Source organism: Liolophura sinensis, chromosome 9 (assembly GCF_032854445.1).
Source record: "Liolophura sinensis isolate JHLJ2023 chromosome 9, CUHK_Ljap_v2, whole genome shotgun sequence".
NCBI lineage: Eukaryota > Metazoa > Mollusca > Polyplacophora > Chitonida > Chitonidae > Liolophura > Liolophura sinensis.
In genome coordinates, this window is record NC_088303.1 from 21,850,179 (window position 1) to 21,857,446 (window position 7,268).

The following is a 7,268-nucleotide window of genomic DNA, read 5'->3' on the forward strand; positions in this document are numbered from 1 at the left end:
CACTGTGAACAAACACCAAGCTTATAAGATATCTTATAATTTTCTTCAACGAAACATGACAAACTGAAAATGAGATTAAAGACTATGAATTTTTAGATGTTTCAATATACAAAAATATTTTTGCCGAACGATATAGGAGTCCATGAGGCGTGGATTTAGGTCTACTTTAAACCCGCACGTTGTCCAAACAAGTTTGTGAAACCTCGTGAACACCTCTCCAGAGAGAAAATATTATGGAGTTTACTTGTAGCGCTTCTTTCCGGAAGTGTTTGCGAGTTTTCGCCAGATGTCCGAGCGCCTGTCACTCGCCGTGGAGCGGGACGAACCTTGTCGGAAAATAACGAAAGTGTGAGATGTGCCGAAGTGGTCGCACAGTCGCATGTTGTGTCTAACATTACATGACGGAAAACAAATTATTTTCTGGCAATATTGACGCGCGGATGTTGACACTCCTCCTGGGCTGCCGTGTAACGCGGAAAACGGGCGAGTTGACAAACTCGCCAAGACAACAAAATGTCTGTCCCAACATATAAGCGATAGGAATGTCGATAACTTGGGAGGGGACGTAAGGACTGAGTCTCGGTGGGAGGGTCATGGCCTGTGTCAGGCCTCAGCTCACTAGACTTTCTACGCATGAATGGGAGGGGAAAAAAGAGATAACCCCATACAAGCCCGCGTAAAGTATTATATTCAATGGCGTAGTCCCGCCCCACCCCTCCGAAGTAATTCATTCCTGTTCATTGATATTTTGAAGATCTTTACTGGGGCAATTGTTGACGTAATACAACGGGCTTAGACCGCCTCGGTGACCTAATGGTTAGAGCGTCCGCTTGGATGTACTGAGACCCAGAGAACAAATCCAAGTCAGGTCATACCAAAGACTTTAAAAATGGTACTTGTTGCTGCCTCGCTTGGCGCTCAGTACTCAGAGGTTAGAACAAGGAAACAAGAAAATTGGTTGGCCCGGTGTTAATATAATGTGACTGGGTGGGTGTCATATCTGGTGTCTGGTTTAAGTGGCGGCAGCACTTTGACGGCATAGACTCTCCCTGCCACAAGAAGACACAATCTGTGTACACACACACCTAATGACTCCTTGTCGTCATACACTTAATTGCTGAGTACGACGTTAAACCCAAAGCATACATACATACTAATGTATTACAAGAGAGCAGTGCTTCTTCTGGCTTGTGCCCCGAGCCGCCATTTCGCATTAAAGGGTGCTCTATTACATTAACAGATGATGTCAACAAATGTAATATGTAACTACAGAAGACAGTAGTACTCTCGTTCTAAAGACAAATGTATCACCCCTATACCAAAGGTAAAATTTAGTTCGCTGGCAACAAGCACAAAATGTATCGCTCTAATGGCACGGAGAACGTATTGTACTTTGGAAGCAAAGAAAAATGTAGCAAACGCAAAATATCCTATTCCGGCAGAAAAAATAAAATGTAGTGCTCTGGTAGCACAGAAAAAAATGTAGTGCTCTTGTAACTAGGGCAATATGTAGTACTCTGATAGCACAGAAAAAAGTCGTAACAAAGACAGTATGTAGTATTCTGGTAGCACAAAAGAAATGACAAAACATAGTACTCTGGTAACAAAGACAAAATGTAGTACTTTAGTAGCACAGAAAAATGAAAATGAAAGACTGATGATGATTCTTTCAGATTGATTTCATAACTGTTGATACGGAGGCTCTGGGGCAAATCAGAATGGGGTTTTCTATCTTTCTTTTTTCTACTTAACTGTTTACACACTTCCGTTCAACAATATATTCGCACAACTTCTTTATCAATTCCAGTGGCTTGATGCTCATGAGATAATAGAATAAAAATATGAACAGTAGTTGTTGTTGCAATATTTTTGGTGTTCGTTCATGTTATTTATCTGATTGTCTTATTGTTTTATCTTCCACAGTTTTCGGCCAGACACATTCGTATGTGTGTCCCCACTCTAACGCCAGAGGGCTGTATCCCGACCCTGAGGATTGCTCCAAGTATTACCAATGTGTGGATGGCGGGCGGTACTACCATAAAAGTTGTCCACCGGGATTGTGGTTCGATTCTCGCTACTCCATTTGCAACTGGCCTGGCTATGTGAGTTGCCACACGAGGAGACCCGAAATCCAACCATTAGCCAGTGAAGAGTCCGACCCCGTCCTGAGCGGAACTATCCAACGGTATCCGCAACAGTTAGGTCGACAGGTGTACACAACACGGAAACGCCCGACCTTCCGGACATTACCGACTACCCGGACGATCCGGCGACGCACAACCAGGCCGGCCAGGGTCTACAGAACGTCAAAGATAACAACACTCTGGACGTCTCGGACCCCCGACGTCAAGACGCGGACCCCCCGCTCTCCACAAACAGAGAAGCCGACTACACACCATCAGCAGATGACAACAAAAGATCCTAGTCCAGGCCCTATCTCCACCTCACAGTCTGTCCTGGACTGGCTTTATGAAGACAACCAGACAGACGACATGGAAGTGCCCCAGACTGACAACGCTCACCCCCAGGCCCCTCCAAAGCCCACCCAACAGACGAATCCCATCAACAACGTTGCTTCCATGGACGAGTACGGCGGGTTTGACGACACTGAAGACTACCAAAGTAAGAGCTCTATTCCCATAAGGGATATTGTAAAGGAGGGGATGAAAGGCGGTTCTTTGTCAAAAGCAGATTCTTCTATGAAACGAAGTATCTCTACCATTTGAAGAACCCAGTTCTTTAGAACACCCTCACGAAAAATCTAAGGCACATGAAACAATCGAATAGCATTAAAAGCACCTGTCTTAATGTTATCTGGCGACAGGTGTTTAGAATATTGATCAATTCAGTTTCTAAATAGTGGACCTCGTAGAGCGTTTTTCTTTTAATCATTCAGTGGTTGGCTGTTCACAGACATCAACACGTGCTTCAAAGAACCAACAAGTCATTAAACTAAAAGGTATAGAGACATTAAACTAAAAGGAGATGAGACACATTTTCCACCAGACCAACCACACCAGATGATTGTTTAACTATGCAGAATATCATGGTTCACAATGCTTCTCTAAAATCTGGGAGAATGTGTACTCAAGAAATTCATATTAAACTGAATATCTAAGTATCAGTGCCTGTTTCAATGGGAAAAAGATGGATCCACCCTAAAAAGGTATATAACTAACTTTTTTGTGTTTCAGATACAGGATTTGACACAGGGTTTGAACCGCCTCCGGAGTGTTCCGCTGCATTCTCTTTGGAATTAGATCCTACGCGTTGTGAAGGTTTTTACCAGTGCTACTTGTGGATACCATACCCTAAAGTGTGTCCCGCAGGTCTCCTTTTCGACCACCAAAGCAACGTATGTAATTGGCCTGAATACGTCTACTGCCTGAACGGAGAGAGATATGATCCTCCAGAAACAACGACAACGGAGCAAGTGGCCACCAGGGCACCCGCTACTCCACCCGCACCAAGCAACAATTTCAACCCGCAGGAAAACGGAGGCTTTTTAGAGGACAACAACTACGACGATTATTGGCCAATTGAAGAAGTGATGGAAGGAAAGCGTCATCAGACAGCTTTCAAAAAGAAAGGTCTCCAAGCGGTAAGCTCGCAAATGGGAGAGGAAGAAACCCAGAAGAAGTCGACACCACGAGTTAAAGCAACGACCCTTATGATGAACACTGATGCCATTAAAGGCGTGCATAATGGATGCGGAAGAGATGGGTGCGAAGCCAAGGGCGTCAAAACCTCTGACTATAAAAGCCAACCCAAAGCAGTTCACTCAGAGGTCAAAGACACGACAGAGAAGGAAACTACAACGAAAGTAACAAGCACAGAAAAAGTTAATGACAAACAATCTAACATGAAAGCTAGACCTACGAGCTCTTCCCAGGAAACCTCTGAGAGCAAAGAGTCATCAAGTGACTCGGCAAGTAACGAAACCGAGTCTAACGAGTCCAGCATGGAGTCATCCAAAGAGTTTAACGGTGCAATAAAAGCAGATTCTTCTGAGGAACAGACTAATACGAAAGCCATGGACTCCAAAAGCTCTTCACAGGAATCCTCTCATAGCAAAGAGTCTATGAGTCGAAACAACTCCGCAAGCAAGGAATCCGAGTCTAGTGAGTCCACCTCTTCGTCTGAAGAGCTAAAAGATGGACTTAAAGTACAGTCTTCAAAGGAAAATAACGAAATCATCAAGCCTGAGCTAACCAGCAATAATCTTAAGATCAAAGAAAATGAAATCCAGGTGGACATTGTTGAAATAACAGGCAGCAACGAGAACAAATTGCAGGAACAAGATTTAACAGCCAAAACCGAGAGTAGTAGAAGCGATGCAGTGAAACTTACGACAGACGCCAGTGTGTCCCCTGCAACAGAAAAGGAAACCCGCGAAGAAAATAACAGTAATGCTACTCGCATTGAGGTTAATGATAAAACGAACAATGAAACAAACGTACAAGAAGAGACTAACAGCGCCGATGACACTGAGGGGAGTGGTAGTGAACTAATCCTATCCAAGATAGATATCCTAAGAAACGCTGTGGAAAGCTTCACAGGTGACGACAAGCAAACCACGACTCCACTGACTACAGAGGCAAAGGGCAGCTTTACAAATGCTAAGGTACCTACAAACGAGACGGAAGTTGATTCAGTCTCCAACATCACTAATGACACAGGAAACATGACGTCTTCTCAACAACCATCAATGGTGACGTCTACGGATGTCACATCCAGTGAAATGTCGACACCGCCCTCGACGAAGATCGCCAAACCACTGTTTGAAAAGGCAGACGAAGTCGTAGTTACATCCACTTCAGGAAACGAGACAGAGGGTAATGTTACTGCCATTGAGGAAACACTAGATTCCATTCTGACTGAAGCAAATGTAACGGGGGCCGCTGAAGGGAAGTCAGAAAAGAATTTAGACACAAATAAGTCGAACACAACCGAACTGGATTCTACTGGCTCGAAAAACCAAACAGAAAACTCCACAGTGAAAGCTGATTTGCCAGATGAAGGTCTTGCTTCAAACGAAACAATTGGAAATGACACTGGCACTGGCTCGAATGTGACCACTTCTGAACCGCTGATTAAAGGGGAATTGAACTCAACAGCCAATAGCACACACGCCGCAACTACAGAGACTAACACGACTGAAGCCCAAGTGTCCACGAATAGCACATCGTCTTCTACATCAACTCTTCTACCACCAAAATGCAGAGGAGGCAACTGCCAGCGCCAGAAAGACTTTTCTACGACCCCTAAGACAAAATCTGACTCAGAGATATCTCGGACATCCAGTAAAACGGTGGAGAAAGCAAAGGCGAAGCGTCCAGATATTGTCATGTTGAGTGGGAAATCGCCCATTGCCCGCATCCTGGAAAAGCTGTTAAACATTCGGATGAAGCAAATCGGTAACAATAAGTTTAAAGCTGTTGAAACGAGAAAGGAAACGTTTAAGGGCACTGAGGTTCTCTCGGAAAACAAGATCAAGCCAAAGTCTCAAAATGACGAGGGACGCACAACATTATCTCACAAGGCTACTTCTTCCAGCGAGATGAACAAAACAACACCTGGTGATTCCAGCGAGACGAGAGCCAAGAACGCTTCAACAACTTCAACTGAAGTGTCGCCTGGATTAACAACAGTTATCAGTACGATCGATATCAATGTCACAGCCCAGTCAACCAGTTTCTCAGACAATAGCACATCAACTGGTCTCCCCGACGACACAGACCCTGCAAATATCTCAATCTCCCTTCAGAATATAACAGACAATGTAAACCTGCATGATGTGTTCAATCAAGCTAACGACACGACGATAGCTGTTAACATAAATGCTAAAAACTCAACGAATACAACAATCGTCATTATGGAATCGACAACAGTTGTGATCACTAATTCTACCAATGACACGTCGACATTTGTGGAAAACAGCACGGTTCTAACATCCAGCAAAGATGTGCTGGCCACAGCAGCTGCCGCACACGGCAGCAAGAAAGGATCAGCAGTGGAAGCGTTAAACACAACTATGAAAGAGGCCGAGAGGACAACAGAAACAACGTTATCAAGTGTTGAAAATATTGTCAACGAAACTGATGCGAACAGTTCTCTTCCAGACAATGCAACAACGACGACAAATTCATCTTCGAATATAACAGACAGCAACCGTACAAACTTAACACTAACTGAGACCATATTCCCGCTGAACACAAAAGAGCTATCAAACACAAGCTTAGTCGTCAATTCAACTGAAGAAAAGAATTTTTCAACATCAACAACAACGAAAACCTCTGAAAAGGCAACCGTGAATGTCAGCAGTGACGACGATACTCCAGCAAGAAATAGTTCTTCGACGGAGACCGATTCTTCTCTTAAAAATTCATCTACAACAGGAAATAACACTTCAGTAGACCAGTCCACAACAAAGCCATTCGTCAACGCCACACAGGTCTCGGAAACCAATGGCACGACCACAACTCAGACAACACCTAGGACGTCCAGAAAACAGAGAGAAATCCATAGACCAGCTCGAAAACCGACGCACTTCAGGCAAGTAGGCAACTCTCCCCCATTTTGAAGCAAGAAAGGTTTTCGGTGGCCCCGACGAAAAGTGGCGATTTTCGGACGGTACCCTCGTGGATCAGTTTTCACGGCAACAAAGAGACGTTGATGCACTCAGCGCTACATCATTTGCTGCCAGCAAGACGCCATCATTACTAATTAGCCTTATGACTGTTATCTTCATTCGTAACAATCTACTGGCATAACTGCATTCCGCGGTAAGCAGAAATGTGAAGTGCATCGGTACTGTGGATGAGGCTCCTTACCACAGGACACACTTTTCTGCCCTTCACTTACCACCATTCATAACCAGCCACGAGCCCGTTTTAAACCACCTGAAAAGGCAACCAGTGCAAATCAGTCATCTTATATTTCCGGAAAGAGACAGTTTGTCATGGTTTGCCAGAGAGACTTTCCTTTATCATGGCATATTTTTATAGTGTTTCAATATATCAGCCTGCAAAAAAAACACAAAACAAAACAAAAAAAACAAAAACACAATAGCTTGTCTGGTATATCGAAGCCATGTTAATATTGGTAGGTACCACCGTGTTCTGCGTCGATGTACCTTGATGTCCTTCACGTCGACATTTTACCGTATATTTGTACATACATGTACTTACTTAGTAATCTGTGCAAAGGATGCGAGGGAACCACAAAATGGTTAGTTTACTTATCTTATTTTGGAGTATATAAATAAA